This window comes from Parus major, chromosome 1 (genome assembly GCF_001522545.3).
Source record: "Parus major isolate Abel chromosome 1, Parus_major1.1, whole genome shotgun sequence".
In the NCBI taxonomy this organism is placed as follows: domain Eukaryota; kingdom Metazoa; phylum Chordata; class Aves; order Passeriformes; family Paridae; genus Parus; species Parus major.
In genome coordinates this window covers 92331133-92348761 of record NC_031768.1, presented here as the reverse complement: position 1 = coordinate 92348761, position 17629 = coordinate 92331133, and the positions used below count along the sequence as shown (strand labels likewise).

Genomic DNA, 17629 nt, shown 5'->3' with positions numbered 1-17629 from the left:
GAGGCAAATTTCCCAGGCAGTTCCTCACACTTACCGAACGATGATTCCCAAATCCTGCTCAGGGTGGGGGTGAGCAGCTGGAACCTGGCCATGGTGGGGTCAAAAAGCCCATGCCAGGCAGAGGCACTGGAGCACTGTAAGCTGAAGTTTACACATTGGCTTGGACACTGCTGAATTTATGTTGGGATGTTTTGCTATGTTTACTATGGTTTTACAAAGAAAATTCTCTTCCTTGGATTATTCCATCTAATCAAAAGTTGCTAAAGATGCACCACACTTTGTTTTATCCCCATTTAAGCTATTTTATGCATATCATTCTCTGTAAAAAAGAGAGTCAGTTTCACTACCCAACCTCAGGAATAACGACCTAGCTGCAATACTGCTGGAAAATTTTGGAATCCAAATAAATTCCGAACTTGTATTTTGGCCTGAATTTACAGCAAACTTGCTCCTGCTCTCAAAACGCCTACTGCTTTTACCAGGAGCAGCAATTATCCCTTGTGTCTCCTTAATCTTTCACAAAAGAATGCACAGCACTGGAAGCCCAAGGTAAATGTTTTAATGTGTGCATTATCTTGCTGAAATCAGTAAGCTGCATGGATATTAAAAAAAGACAGTACAAGGATCCACGGGCTTCAAAAGGTCAAGCAGCTTCACCAACACAAACACTGCAGTTGGGGCAGTCCTGAACAGAGCAATGCAACTGGTATGTGCTTTTCCTTCCTAAAAATTCTTTCTCGAGGGTGAATGTTTTTATTTTACAGTAAGAGGAAAAGTGTTCGCTTGTATGCTAGTTATTATTTGACTCTTCTCTACAAAAATCTACTTTTAAAGACAAAAAAGTCAAAGCAAAGACTGCTACCTCTCTACTAGTGCCACTTCAGAAGGTTTTTGCTAGCCACAGCTGAATTACAGCAATATTTCTCCTTTCGAATTTCCATGTTTTTACTGTTTTCAACACTGACAACAAAATTTTCCGACAAATAAAGAAAACAGACTGACACTGGTAGATCAGTATTTACAGATGGAAAGAACACAGAAACATGCTAAATTTACCCTAAACAAGGGGGCCTATACCATGACAGTAGCTTCTAATGTAATTCATTTGTCTTATAAATTACATCCCCGGGGATATCCCTGAAAATTAATTAGGTTAGAGAGGGAAGAAAAACAAATTGAAAAGTTCTCAAAAACTCCAGGAAACAGTTAGTTGCAAACACAGCAGTGTAAAAAAATCTCACTATAAAGTTCTTCCTCTTCCCCTTTTCTTCTTTCCAAGAGACCAGGATCCTCAGATTGAGAATCATTTTGGCATACAAAGGTCAAGGAAACCCATATACATTCAAATACAGAACATTTCTGAAACTGAAGATTTTGCAAGAAGCTCTGCCTTTTCAAACTGCAGACTCCTGGAAGAATTCTGAAATACAATTTAGTAAAGACATTCATTGTGCTAATGTGGCTTTAAACACAAAGCTACAGTCACAAGACGTGGACATGATACATTCATCACACAACAGAGAAAAGCAAAAGAGAGGAAGGCAGAAGAAAACAATAAGAATTTTGGACAAATTTTAATGCTGGCCAAACTCATCCTCAAATCAAAACTCTGGTTTTGCCTGTTCATTGGTTTCTCTAGAGTTTAGGCAAAAAGGAATTTGGCCATTTACTTTTCCTGTAGTGCCCTGTCTTCATTTTGTGCAAGAAACAGCACTTAGTTTTTTTCACTCTTCTCAACACAGCTCACTGGATTGGAACTGCTGGCTCACATACCAAAAATCCAAGACTTTTTCTGATTCCATTTGTAACATAGATCAAGTTTTGTACTTCCTGATGCCTGTGCCACCTTCCAGGACTAAGGGAAGAATAAAAGACAACAAAATGCAGGGAAGTAACTGAGCTGATGGTGCTTTATCACTGAAACTTTAACAGACTGCACTAATGGGTAACTCCACAGCACAGACTTCACCTGGATCATGTGAGGGCACGAGATGCCATTTCTGCCAGCCCTTACATGTGTTAACGCTCGCAGCAAGGAACAAAAGGTATCAGATAAGGCACAGAGCTTGCTGGTAGAAGTCAACACATCAAAATATATTTTTAAAACTGCATCAGAGAATTTATAATGGATCCGTGCTTTGCATTTTGAGGTGACAGAGTTCTCGATCTGGTAGAAAGTTCCCAAAGCTCGATTTACTACATTGTCAAAATATAGCCTGAGGGGACAATCTGACTTACAGCATCCTTATGACTGGTGATGAAAGAACCTCGCTTGGCTTTTAGATCCCAAGTTTGGCTCAAGATAGTGCAGTAGAGAACAGAACATCTTCTGTTTTATGCTGGGTGTTCACAGTGTTCCTCTTCAGCACAGAATTAGGTTTTACTCTATAGAATTCTCACACAGCTCACTGATGGGTTAGCATTCACACCTTCAGATTTTGGGGATATACTTCACACTCTGCATTGTTACTGCTACTAAAGATACAGATTACACTGTCCTCATGTCATTGTAGCATCTGCAACAGAAATCTTTAGAAAATTCAGGGAAAAACTGCATCTTTTACAAGGCCACAGCATGTCTTATTCAGCCTTGGAGGGACTTCAGAGCACAGTAACTGCATTAATTGGACCTTATATGGTCAGCCAAGTAAAGCTCAGTTACTGTCCAGATTTTACTGCTCTTTGTCATGTTGCTTCAAAACACATTTCATGTTTTAACCAGTCATATATACATATGAAAGCATTTTGCAACACTGGACAATGCTAAAGATCCACAGGAAATAATTGCTTCACAAACATGAAGCAATCTGCACCAATATAAATAGCATGGCCCAAATCTGGTCTAAATTATGCTTGTGCAAATCAATGGAAGTTAACTAGTACCACTAACAGAATAGAACACATAAGAGCATGTAAAGGTATAAAATATGTCTCTACTGTTCAGCTATCCATGCTCCAAACCCTGCCAGCCTGCTATCACTTACATTCTACTACTTTACCAGCATGGCTTTACAGGAAATGAGAAAAATTCTGGGATTTCTAATTCTCTCATGCACGGGAGGACACAAGTCCAAGAACATATGGGCTTAAATGTGTCAGCATCCTACATCACTCTTATTTGAAGAATGTTATTAATTTTTGTGGGTGGAGTCCAAAATTGTAATGCCATATTAACACACAGTGGCTGTTTCTGTAATGCGTAATGTCACAGGGAGCATATGTGCAGTAGTCCAAGGATAGCATTTTAACTTGATTTCAAGTGATTTTCTGAATTGTAATACCCTCAAAAGATGAAGTACTGATGCTGCCGGCAGGGTATTTCACAACTTTTGTCTTCACAGTTTCATCCAGTCACCTCAATTCTGACCTCTAGGATATCATGCTATTGCAGATCTGGACTCCACACAAAGCTGTTTCAACAAATCTCATTTTTCTCTCTAATACACAGCATGTGACTGCAGGATTGGTATTTTCAATGCTGAACTGAGTTATACGAGTGATGTATGCTACTCCGGGCAAAAAGCAAGACTAATAGCAGAAGATTCTTTGCCATGCTAACTCTAACTGAATTTCAATCCCAGTCCTCTCCAATGAATTAGCCTCTTTACCAAACTCACAGGTACAGACAGATATTGTGGGAATCAGCCATGTAACTGTTCCAACTGGATACAGCGAGGAAAGTACTGCCAAAGGCTTTTCGGCTGTGACTCAACAGGTGGTTTGGCACCAAGATTTCTACCTGTTTGTGGTTTTCATCTCTGCTTTCAAGACAGAAAATGAGATTATACCTTTCAATGCTGCATCTCAAGCAGGCTGTACGCAGAGCAAGGTTTCATTCCAACCAAATCTCTCTCTCGCGAAGTTGAGGAAAACTGCCAACCACTGCTGCTCTTGACATCAACACGCGATGCAGATGTCAGGAAAGGGAAAAGAAAAGGGAGAGAAGAAAAAAGGAAAATAAAATGGTAAGTTTTATGAAAACAAGAAACTGTACTTAATGACTACGTCTGAGGAAAACAAAATAAAATGTACTGGCTTAAGTATAAGGACACAAATAAACAAAACTTGGAATAGCTTAATACAAGTGGTTGTGGTTTGTTTGTTGTTTTTTGTTTGATTTTTCTTTTGTTTGTTTGTTTGGTTTTTTGTTTATTAGAATTTTTGTTTGCATTTAGTTCCAGGAGATAAAATACCTTTACATTATAAACTTAAAAGGGCAACATAAAAGAAACTAATCTATCATAGCATCAGAATTAACTACTCCAATACTCAGAGGAGAGTCTAAGCACCTTTAACAAACACCGTGAAAAGCAGCAGAAGCACTCATAACATATGTTCTTGCCTGCAAATAGCCCAGGGTGCAAGAGGTGGGTTTCATTTTTCAGTTTTTAAAGCCTTCTGCCTAGGCCTAACTCTGCCTTTGTTGAAGGCAGTGTTAACACACATTGAATGCAGAAGGAACCGAATGTGGGTAACTGCATACTTCACAAAATCACACCCAATATGTTCAACTGATGCCATCGTTTCCTGAGGACAGGAGAAGGCTATGGAATACTACAAATAATAGAGAGCACTAGTCTCAAGCAAGCTTCCCAGAACCAAGAGAGCATATTTCAATACTTTTTTCACAGATAATTGGGAATGCGCATCTTCAAAATAGTAGTCAAGAGTAGGTAAAAGACTGTCAGGAGATGCTTACTGTGACAGAAGTCTCAGTGCCTTTTCATAAAATAAGAGTTCTTCAAAGCAACTCTCAACAACCATTAAGAGAACAGTCAGTGAATCCATGCTTTTCAGATTAAAAGCTAGAAAATGAAAGCCAGTGCTTCTCCACAGACGAAGATGTAATGAGAATGACTTCAATACATCAGCATTTGAGTCATCAAAATGGGCCCACATTCACCAATGCACTGAAGAGTAGAATGACCAGCAAGAACTTTGCTTTGCCCCAATAAAATAATTTCAGGAAGTTGTATATACTAATTTGCCTATGGCAGATGAGAACCTCATAATTAAACTGTATTAAATAATCTATACTAAGAAAGACTGAGCTGAAGAGAAAATGGAACTATCTTATCATGATGATATAATCACTTGAGGGAAAGGGACCCCAAAATGTTCTATTCTTGAGTTGCAGTAATCAGTGAAGTGGGTCTTTTTTCCTCATGAGAAAGTCTTCCCAGAAAAATACACCTCTCAGATAACTAAAACAGAATTTTTTCTTCAACTACCTGGATAAAGGGGGGGGGAGGGAAAGAAGTAATGAGTCTTTAAGAATCAGCAGTTGGCAAATATTTATTTGACTTTCTTGTGTAAAACAGTTATTCCCCAAGAAAAATTTCATTTCAAGTAAAAGAATTTCTACTGAAAAATCATTCTGATGGAAAAACGTCTGGCAACAGCTACCAATGATAAGCCCACTGGCCTCAGCCAGGGGGAGGTGAATGCCAAGGCCAGTGGATGGGGTCAGCCTCAGTCCTCTTGCAAAATCATGGGCACAACTCCTCCATTTGCTGTGATGTTTGTTCTGCTCCAGTTTTTTGCCTGCATAGTCCCTCCCTTCTTCAGGGCAGGAACCGTCTCTCACTGTACATTGTGCACAGCCTACGGCAACACGTGTGTTTGACGACTTTTAGCACTACAGCAGCAACACTGCCTTTTCCTCCTACAACAGCTACTCCCCAATATCAAGATGAGGAGAAAAAAGTGACCTATGGCTGCTCCACACACTGCTAATCAAACACTACTGTATTGCATGGGGATGTAGGGGGATGCCTTTTCACCACAGAACTTATCAGGGTTTATACACAAAATCAGCAAAATATATAGTTCAGTCTTGTGATCTGTGTTCCAAGCTGCCAGAAATAAGGCAGGAAAGAGGGGTGGGGAAGGGGGGGGGTGGGTAGGGGGAAGCATCTCCTGTGTTCATAATGAAAGAAGAGAGATGACTGGACTGAGAGCTGATGAGGTTACAAGGCAACAGCAGTGCCATGAGTTGTTTGGGCTTAAAGCCAGATGTCTTGTATTTCCTTTGATTGTTTCTAAATAATTAATGGTATTAATTTCATCATGTGACCCACCCACCCCCCTTTTAGTATTTGGCTCTGTGTACTAACACTAAATATAAAGGAGGAAAACGGTACTGTCTATAGCATACTGAATATTGATGCTGTGTGTTTGGACTGCAGCAACAGCTGATACTCGTATCCCTAAGATTCTATATTCCACAGCACTCACACAGTGTTTGCATGGAGGAGATGGAGTAGTATCCTTCATACTCCATCCATAAACCAACTCAACTATGGCATATGGACACTGCATGTTTGAAGTAGTAAAAGAGAGGGTACATCGCTCCCTCTCCGCCCACACTAAGATGAACCTGCCACTACTATTTCACGTAACGTTTTCTGGCAAGCTCCCAGTTTTCAGTCATGCTGGTTTGCTTGAAAGAAACACTCGGAGGAGACTCTGCTTGTCTTGCTGTTTGAACAAACAAAATAATCACGCATCTTGAGTTAATGGCCCAAAGCTTAATGAAGATCATAGAAAAGAGGCTGCCTGTGATGGGAGCATTCCCTTCTGACTTAGCCACATAAGCCACTGCTGTTGGCAAAAGGAAATGGATTATGAGGATAATAAGTAACCCTGAGCCCTGGTCTAGACAAACGTTTGCTTGGTACAGTAGCAGTAAGTGCACAAAGAGAACAGCAACAACCAGAAATAAAAAATTCACTTCTCCAGTTTTCTACCCTAGGGCACTGGCAGAATCAGCAGAAGGACCCGTGTTTCTTTCTCATGGGAATGTTTGGGTTGAGTGCTAGGACCACTGGAATCCAACAGCAGAATTCCTGAACAAAGAAAGACTAGAAGAGGCAGATCCCTTTATGCATGATTCTGTGATACGTACTCAGGAAAAATGTCTGCCCACCCTCCTGTATACTGCAACCTACTTTCAGCTCCCCATGTCAAGTTTCCAGTCCCACCCATCTTATCTACCTTTTTTTTCCTACCACATTCTCACTTATCTTGAATCCCGTGGTATCTACCAGAGAATCAGAATCACAGAATCGTCTCAGCTGGAAGGAACCTTTAGAGGTCATCTAGTCCAACCCTCCTGCAATGAGCAGGGACCTCTCTCTTCAACCAGATCAGCTTGCTCAGAGCTGTCCAACCTGACCTTGAATACTTCTAGGGATGGGGCACCCACCACCTCTCTTGACAACCTGTTTCAGTGCTTTATTCACCATCAGATAGTATTAAATGAGGCAGCTGGGAGGTAATGGAGAATGAAATCTGACAGCTTGGAGCAGACCCTTGTTTTGTCCCGTAATGCCCCAGACTTCTAAGGTAAGGACAAAGTAACATGAAGCCCTCACAGATGTCAGAAGAAGTTTGCAAAAGTCTGCATAAAGCCAACCTCATCAAAGTGGGGAGTCAGGGAGGGCTTGGTCAAGTCTCCTCTCTTAGATTTTATCCATGGCTCCCTAGTTGAATGTCATTCTGCAGCTAAACTATCAGATCAAGACTGGTGCATTGTACAGGGACAATTCTTCAGTCAAGACAAGAGAAACCCAAAGAATTCTCCACTAGAAAGCCAGATCCTAATCTTCAGGGATTTGACCCTGAGATTAGCTCAGCTGGTTAGAGCATAGTGCTAATAAAACCTAGATTGTGGGTTTAATCCCTGTGTGGTCCATTCACTTAAAAGCTGGTCTCAATGATCCTTGTGGGTCCCTCCCAACTCAGAAAATTCTGTTAAGTTCTGTAAATTTTGACTTGGCAGTCAAGGCCTAGCAATCCTAAGGCATATTCCTTCCCCACACACCCACTACAGGTTCATAGGAAGAAGTCTGTCTCATTACATGAAGATCATATGAGAAGTACACCTGAGCCCTCCAGCTGGGACTGGAGCAGCACCAAAAGCAGCATTGGCCCTGCACACTGCAGAGAAATCACCACTGCCAAATCACAGCATGAGGCACTGCACACAGGGTGGCAGAGTGCCCTGGGTGCCAGTGCTCAGGCTGCGGGCCCTACTGTGAGAAAGGAGCAGGATGAATACCACACAGGCTGTGCTGGGAAGAAAACATCTCACCCTCTCCTATTAGAGTGTCCCCAATGTGGTTATAAGGCTGAATAAAATTGTGGGTTTATTGCTCATGGACACATGTAAATGGAGAAAACACTAAACAATATCAGAACAAGATGAGGAAGAGTAACATGCAGCCAAACTTCAAGTGACTCCTTCAGTTCCTACCAGCTACCCGGTGTAGAGTGGCAACATTTACACAGGCAAAAAAGCACATCAGGAATACCTGATGCCAGAGTCTTCCTCCTTGGAAGTAATTCACAGAAAATGGGCTCTGCAGCTTTGAACTGGAACAGAGGAAACTGCTTCTAGACAGGAATGATCACAGAAATGACTGCACTGTTTGCAACAGAAACACTGCAAATAGACAAAAACACAGCTGAACAGTGACAGCACTTTATGAGCAGCCCTTATACCTAACTGCTTGGTTTTCAGGATTTTGGGAGGTCATGGTAGAGTGAGAAGACAGCGTTTTTCCTATGGCATCAAGGGTCTCTTAAAGTGTCTGCATGTCAGCCTTGGCTGAGAACGTATCCTTTGTTCCTTCTTCTGCATTATTTCCCTTTAATGATAGCTTTGCAGTGAATCCCATTTGTGAGTTGCTCAAATAAATGCAAATTTTATCTTGTAAGCAATGCCCTCCATAATATAACTACCACTGAAAGTAAAAATCTGAAGAGCTAAAAGGCACTGGGTCTTCCCTAGTGCCCCCATCTCCCCAGTGCACTTGACTGGTTGCTATTATTATATATGGAGTACCAGGCAGGGTACTTGCTATTATAAATATGTACAGTATTGAAATATATAGCCCAAGTCCCCAGGGCCCAGCATTCTAATTAGAATCACAGTTGTGCAAATAACTGATTTATTTGGCTAACTGACCAAACTGAGAACATTGAAAAAAAAAACAAAAAACCCTAACTAAAATCACCTATGTTTTTAATGAAATGGGTTAGCTTTTAGTTTGTGTTCAATATATTTCGATTAAAATTGACTAAGTCTCAAAACAAAACCAGAAACCTTGTTTAGAAATATCAAAACAAAATCTTCTGGCTGTCCAAAACTTTTAATTTTTTCTTAATTTATTATTATTTTTTTCTTTTTGCATAATTTTGGCTAACCCATATCTGAGGTGAGCAGCTTTCAGCAAGTGAAAAAATTTATTCAACAGTTTTACCCACATCTAAATCTAAGGGCTGAATTGTGAGTCAACCAGCTCTTGACTTAATGAAAGAACAGGGAAGCAGGGGATCTGCATTCCCTTCTTTATTCAGGCTCTGTCTTTGTACCCAAGGTGAGTTATTATTTAATTTCTTTATGGTTGTCTCTCTGCACACACTTTGTCTCTGCAGCCTGTCAGCTTGTTGGGGTTACATGCACTTTCTTGCAGTGGGTCTGTGCAGCGCCTAAAACAACAGACTGCTCATCTCAACTGGGGCCTATATGATTTACTAAAATATAAATAACTCCTCAATTGCAGTCAAATCTCTTTTTAATGCCAATAGTTTCACTTGCATATATTTAGCAGCCCATCATGGGAACATCAGCTTCTTTTTTAATTAATTACTTATTAATAGATGTAAAATATGAACGGACAGCAAGCCTGGATTTTTCCTGCTTCATCAATTTCAGCACTCGAAGAAAGCATCTCGTTTACAGTTACCAGGAACCAACAGGGACATGTAATGAATGAAGCCTGAAACCCAAGATCCCCTCAGCACTTTTGTACCCCCGTTATTTGGGGACAAATCCTCTCCTCCCTCCAGGGAAGGAAGACTAGCTGGATTGAAAGAGCTGGAAAAAGTGGAAAACCTCACAGGCAACCTTCAAATTCCCTGTGCAGGGCTTTAGGCACACAGTTGTCACCAGCAGGAATGGGAAATGCAAATTCAGTATCCGCAGAGAGGTGGAAACAGCCTGTGGGACTGCAAGGAAGAGGTGTGCCTGCCTCTCTTTTGGGGACCCCATGCATCTCACAAGGCCAGCTTACCTAGTTGAAAGACAACTGGAGCTCGTTGGAAAATAAACACCACAGAAACAGAAAGGACTGCAAAACTATGAACTCCTCAACTTCCACGTAGAGCACTCGGGGCTGGGGGTGGGGAGTTTTCTCAGAGCATACGTGGCTGTCACTGACAATAAAGTCAGTCACGTTTTTAAAACACTGGGGACGGAATTCAAATGTGCCCCATTATGCCTTGAGATGTACTCCCTGGGTACAAAAGGTGCGTGGGTTCCACTGAGCTCGTGTGTTCCTCTGCTGAGACTGTGAAAGGCAGTGCAAAGTGCAGACTGCGAAGGAAGGAGCTGTGGAGCACATGGGATGATAATTCCTACTGTAGGGGCCTGATCACGGGTGCCCCCAGTGTCCTGGAGTCCCACCACAGCTTTAAACTCATGGAAGTTTTCTCCATCCCTGGGGCTGCTGCTCAGCCCTAGGAGACCCCAGTGCCATTTCCCAGCCCCGAGGCTGCACCTCAGCCCCGGCTGCTGCGAGAGGGAACAGCCCGAGCCGGCCGGGCTTTCTGCACTATGGCAGTCCTGCTCTGCCCAAGGGCAGCACTTGCCATTCCCCTCAGCTGTGCCCCCCACACCATGCTAAAGCAGCAATTATTATCATTAAATATAAACCATCCTCCCTGTCGATTGACTGTACTTATTGGCCATTGCTGCCATCTAGCCAGATGCATCTCCAGCATTCGCAGAAGCCTTGAGCCTGTTTCTTTTCTCACTGCTGCTCGGCCTGATGCAGGGATAAATGCATCCCTTGTTACTCACTGCCTCTGCAGAGACATTTGTAAACTTTCACAGGGTTTTCCTTTTTTTTCCAGCAGGTGACAAAATACTCTGTAAATGCAGGTGCTCTGGGACACAAACAGGAAAATGAAGATCAGATGCAGCTGTAGTTGGAGTAAGGGAAAAATCAAGATAAAGGCAGCAGATTTGTTTAGCAGAGTGCTAAAACAAAGCAAAGAAATTATGGAGAAATGGTAGTTAGCTATTTTTGTTGCCAACTTACTCTTGCAAGGTAGCTCTAACACAATAATTTTGTCTATTTTGTTATTGTGACAAATTTTTGCAGGTGCTACCAGTGGAAGTTTGGTGGAAAAAGGGTTTTTAAACATTACTGGAAGAGGATGAAGAAGGTGTCAACTCAAGCTTGCACTGAAGGATGTGCTGGAGGTCACAGCTAAGGAGCACTGGCTGGTGTTACTAGACTTGCAAAGTACGAATGATAAGGGAGTGGTTTCAGAGAGCTTCTGATTCAGATATATTTGTCTAAGAATTTGGTCCCAAAATTCAGTCAGAAAAATGTTCATAATGGGGGGCTTACTTTGTCTCCATCCCTACATCTCCCTCTGATTTATATGGCATAAAATAGGTTGAAAAAATAGTATTCTGAGGAGACTTAGAAACGGAAAGATTCAGACAGTTTCATGGCTTGATTTCTGTCCACAATTCAGCTCTCAAAAGCCACTGCAAACTTCCAGACGCTGTGGCCTTTCACTTCTCTAGACAACCTGGTTTCAGAGCCATATCCAGCAACATAATAAGCAAGAGGTGAAGCACAACGGGTAAAGAGAAAATAAACATGGCTGTATCATGAAATACAGAGACTGCTCTCTAGCCATACTGTTCCAACCAAACAAAAGGGAGAAGAAGGATATCAATAAACATCTGCGCATTCAAATTTATTTTACTGTACTTCCCGTTCCACCAGAGAAACGAATAAAATGTTGCATTTTGCTTCCCTGGTTTTCTTAACTCTGAAAAGGGAGGTTTCATGGATAATCCAGAGTAATATTCAGCTGTGAATCCAATTTATGCAGTGGGATAGGATTAAAAAAGGAACAGAAGGTCTGGATTCTGAACCTGCTGTAACAGTTTTGATTTGAATAGAACCCAAGTCTTGAAATGGCTTGTTTTCCACTTCTGGTTTGGAGCTGGTTGAAATACTGCCACAGTAGCACTTCCTGTAATATTTTAGTCCAAGATCCTCATTATTTGGAACTGAACTCAAAAGATTTTGGCACCATGAAATCCAAACAAAACTCTGTTCCTGACTCAACTGGCCCAGAAGTCAACCCAACCTTAATCTGGTTCTGGGTCCAAATCCAGCTTCAACCCATTTCTATTGTTATACAGATAATGCCATAATACCACCTCTAGCCTCAGGATTTATGATGCCTCCTCACAGGATGCATATTTGTGTGTAAATACATAAATCACATCAGATAAACAAAGCAGACATGCCAGAAAACAGGAGGGGAGGGAAGAGGAGAGATACCTACCAAGCAGTTTGTCTCTAAAGTGTTGCCAGTTGTGAAAGGACTCGTCGTGCTAATATCCCCTCATTCAGACTCTTACAGACACGCTAAGAGCATGACGGCTGGCAGGCAGTGCATTTAAGTGCTGTTACTGAGGCCCCCAAATATTGACAGAGTGCCAGACTCTGAGAAACTATTGATGTATGCAGCCGGCCGCTGCTCCAGACACCTCTCAGACAGAGTCTTTAAATGTCACAGATTAATGAATTTTCATGAAATGGAGAATGAGAGAAAGAATTTAAAAGAAAGGGGGGGAAAAAATGATATCCTGGAGCACCAACATGAAAGCATCTTTTATCCCTACACAAAATTCTGCCCTCAAGCCTCAAGATTCCTAATAGATTATAACAGATTGTAAGTCGGCATGAGATATGGGATGGAGGAGGTTAGACCCTCTGGATCACGCAGAGCATCCTCAAACAAAGCCAATATGCGAGATGTTAATTTACAAAAAAACAGCGAGAGTCAAGGATCACTCAGACCTCTGTTTAATTTTAACCTAAACCACAAGTTACAAAGCTTAAGGGACAGAGAGTTGGTAAATATTTTTTTATCTGAGGTATACATGGTGTGAAAGTGCACAATTCAGCTGTTGACTTTAAACAACCCTAACTTTAGAGACATTGAGATAGACAGATGTACTTGGATCCTCTCTTATATTTGATCTTGTGCTTGATCTTACTCAACAAATTGCCAAAGTTATGATAGAACATTTTTATGCCATCAGATAAACCAAGTATGCTGATTATTTCTCTTTTTTCATTTATATCAGGAACTCAAATATGTATGCAAGAACTTCAAATATCATTAAAATGTAATAATGCAAAATGCAGTTGGAGTGTAAATGACAAATCTATGCATAACACATCACTTAAAGAGGAAGGAAGTGAAGGGATGATGCAGATGATGTATGCAGAGGTAAAAATGGGTCATTTATACCCAACCGTGTTAAAAATACAGCTTCAATGAGTCCCCCTGCACAAAGCCACTTGTAGGTGGGGCTCCATGAGCCATTTTCTCCCTCTTTCCCACAGTTAAGGATTCCTGCAAGGTTCTACTGCCCCCACTGCCCCTGGGCTATCCTATAGGATTTGTCTTCAATGCAATGACAGCAAGTGGGGTGAGCACCAACACATCCAGCCCCTCGCTGGCTGCCTCCTTCCCCCTCAGAAGCACAGCTGTCTGACACCAGTGACTGGGAAATGGAAGCTGCAGGAAAATCTGGGGAAGCTGACAGCACCCTGACAAGCAGAGGGAGTGCTCTAAGGAAAGCCAAGCAGCAAGACTCTGTGGTTTTCCAGTCTGTTGGAGTGTGTCAGGAGGAGGGCCATGAAGATGCTCAGAGGGCTGGAGCACTTCTGTGATGGCAGACTGAGAGAAATGGGGTGGTTCAGCCCAGAGAAGAGGAAGGTCTCTGTGGAGACCTCAGAGCAGCCTTCTGGTACCTAAAAGGGGCTGACAAAAGAGATGGTGAGGGACTTTTTACAAGGACATAAACTAATAGGGCAAAAGGTAATGGTCTTAAACTGAAAGAACATAGATTTAAATTGGATATGAGGAAGAATTCTCTGTGATGAGGCTGCTAAGGCAGTGGCACAGGTTGCCCAGAGATGTTGTGGACAGTCCATCCCTGAAAGCATTCAAAACCAGGCTGCATGGGGTTTTGAGCAGCCTAGTCCAGTAGAAGGTGTCCCTGCCCATGGCAGAAGTGCTGGAATTAGGTGATCTAAAGATCCATTCAAACCCAGACCTTCAAGCCATTACATAGTTCTATGATTATTGCTGCAGGAAAGTCCATATTCTTCACTGAAAACTGTTCTCCTAAGTTCCCTCTCTCTCTGGCTACACAAGGCTTTGCTCACCACAGCATCTATAGAATCTTACCATAAGAACAGGAACTAACATGTGCAGTGATCAAGAGGTGCTTGTTTTCCCATCATCTTACCAGTCAGATTACTTGTGGCAACCTTTGCCAAAGGAGAAAAAAAAAATCAAAAAACAAAGCTGTCATTCTGTGTGTGAAGCCAAGTGGAAACAACTGCAAGGACTGTGATGGCAACCTCCAGCTCCTCATGACAGAGCAGTCTTTGGTTTTCCAAAGCCAGTACACTTCTGTTGGTTGGCACATCTGGAAAGTAACTGCATCAGGGACTATGACAGCCATTGGTGTTATCCACTCTTGTCACCACCCAAAGCAGGTCCTTCCACCACAGATCCCACGACCACCAGTGTTGCAGCAGGGTCTCCAACACCATTACCCATAACCTGCAGCTCTACAAATGATCTGGATGAAGCTGCAAGTAGCCATCCTTTGCCAACAGCCAGGGAGAAGACAGAGCACATGTGTGTCGGAGGGGAAGACAAAAATGACTTAGTAAGCACTGGAGAAGGAAGAATGTCAAAACCTTTCTATTCTGAGAACAATTTCTACACAAACAAAGCAGAAGAAAATCAATATCGATTTTCACACAGAGAACTACTTTACACATCATTGCAAACTTTAAAACAGTTGGTACTGTTTCTTTGGGACTTTTAAAGAGCTTGTCTAAAGTTACTGCCTATTCTGGCCTGTTATTTCTCCTCATACAGCCCTTTTCCTTTCTCCTTTCCTTCCCTCCCTTTTTTAAAAATAGTAATTGAAGAACTATCATGAAACACTAACCCAGCATTTCACTCAGTCCAGTATCACATCTTCAACAAAGGCTAGCACTGATTAAACTGAAGGAAGATGTAAAAAACCTCAGCATTTCCCTTTTACAAAAGCCTTCATGTACCTTAGCAGAAGATTAGCAGTTTGAAGACTGAAGTTGAGTTTTGGTTGGGATGATGCCTGAAGCACACAGAGAGGCCAAAGTGCCCAAGCTATGAAGTTGCTATGAACTTATGCAAAGCCCTGCCTTCTTTTGCAAACATTAGAATCCACAATAAGCCGTGTGACTGTTCCCTTTGCATGCCAACATACGAACAGTTGTTACAATCCCATAAACTCTGCACCATCTTGAAGACTGGGATAACAGAAGTGGGCAAAAATTTAGAAGAACTGGAAGTATTAATGACTGCACAAAATTTATTGTAGAACAGAAAAAAGTAGAATACAATATGCACAGAAAATAGCAATGCTAAGTAATGAATAGGAATAAATGTGCTACAGAAGTAGGTCTTAAGGATACCTTGGAAGTCCCTAGGTTCAACCTCCCTCACCAAGTTTAGGATAGTGCCACAGGCCATTTTCCTTTGTCTCATCTTGTCTCTTTGATTGCCACCATGAACTTTCCACCAATTAGTTAATTTCTAGTAGTAATTTCTGATTGTCTGTCTTCTTTTTCTTTCCTTTCCTCCGTGTGCATGCCTGTGCATACATCACAGATCACAACCAGCTTGCACCCCCCCCTCCTTGTTAAAAGTCCCACCTCTTCAGCTGACTTACTGCACTCTTAATCAAAAGGGCAGGAGGAAGCCACCAGGATTCATTCTTCCCCCTCTCTCCTCCTCTCTCCCTCCCTTTTTTCAAATGGCACAAATGTCAAACTTTCTAAAAGGATGTTTGGCATAGCTGAGTTCAGTCATGTAACGAACAAAGTCGGTATGATCAAAAGGTTGCAGGGCTGCCCACTGCTAAAGAAGAGAGGGAAAAAAGGAAACGGGGATCTTTTCTAAAGTGTGAAAGAATGCATGAGACAACTGTTGCCACTGGAAACACCATGTCTATTAGCAGCAGCGGTGGGTCTGAAACACCAAAACCTAGGTCCAGAGTCCAGATTCCCTGAAAAACAGGACTGTTCTGATCCAATTTTCTGCCCCTGAAGAAATAGGGATAGACACAGCTATGGAACTGAAGACTTATTTTTTAGTATGTGCTTTGCATCATTCTATGGAAAATAACTGAATCTATGTGGAAATAACACCAGTTAGTTCTGTACTCAAAGTTGCTGAAACTAATCAGATGGAACACAGATTCACCTATCAAAAATACATTGTTTCTCTGGTATTTTTATCCTGCTACCTTACACCACAGTATTTTCATTCTTATTCTATCCACTGCTGAAAAGCAGAGCAAATTATTCCTCCCTTCTACATATCTAAGATTGTTATGATTTCGCAAGGCAACTGGTTTGCAATTGTAGAGCACTTCACAATTGCATGCTTGCATCTTTCTCTACATTTCTGATGCAACTCTCCTGGTTTTATTCATCTGTTTATTTGCTCCACTTTGCTGAGCCCTTGTGAAAATGTTTGCCTCTCCTTACCCAACATCAACACTGGAGAACAGTCGGGTTATGCCACCGGCTCCTGCAAAACATCTGCACCCCAATGGCATGAAAATCAGTGGGCAGAATACTCAGCATGAAGAATCTCTCCATGAGCTCAGACGGAGTTTCCTTGCCAGAAGATAACCCCAAAAATGTAGACGAGAAAGCTCATTGTCAATATCCATTTAATAGAAAAATCTTAATTATAGATAGCTTTCAGTCCCAGAACAGTAGATAGGAACTTGAGATTAATTCCCCCTATGACAAAGTATGTGAACAATAACCAGAATTTGTAATCAATACCCAGAGGAGAGAGCATCCAAATTGTAATGGGGATTTGGGATTCATTCCCAGAGGGTGTAATATATGATTTGGAACAGGTAGACTGGGATTAATTTTTGATTATGAAATATTTGAGCAGCAATTTTCAACTTTTAATGAAGAGAGGATGTGGACACCACAATTAATATAATTTCTAAGTCTCTCCATCATATTTCAGGAGACAGATGATAGATCACAAACAGCTGTTCGGGTCATACAGAAGTTAATGTGGGAGTGCCACCTAAAGGAAAGTGCACTAGGATGAGACTCTGGAGAAAGACATGCAAAGACCAGAGTTGCACTTTCCCCACTTCTAATAAAACCTGCTTATTGCAAAGTCTGCATTAGAAGTAATTATTCCATGTTTGCTGACTTTACATGGATAATTGTAAGTCAGAAAACACCAGTATGGGAACATGGCTTTTCTCTTACACAGGGAAGAAATATAAAGGTGTTCACAGGAGAAATAATTCTCACTCTGAAGGAAAATTTCAAAATAGGAGTGTACAAGGTAAAATATATAGAACCTCACCATGTCCTGGGAGGAGAATACAACCCAAATTTCTAAAGTCCCTTAGAATATAATAAAACAGCTAATTGTTTGCCTAGAATGAAGATGAGTGAGCTGTGAATCTTACCCT

General features: G+C 41.6%; 1 non-coding gene across 1 annotated transcript in view; it reads right to left on the bottom strand.

Annotated features, from left to right (window-relative positions):
• The window catches only part of LOC107206155, a 416470-nt gene that overhangs the window by 129458 nt on the left and 269383 nt on the right, over positions 1–17629 (bottom strand). The window contains exon 6 of the transcript XR_001522283.2: positions 3789–3885. This is a non-coding gene — a transcript (uncharacterized LOC107206155). The remainder of the gene's footprint in view (positions 1–3788; positions 3886–17629) is intronic.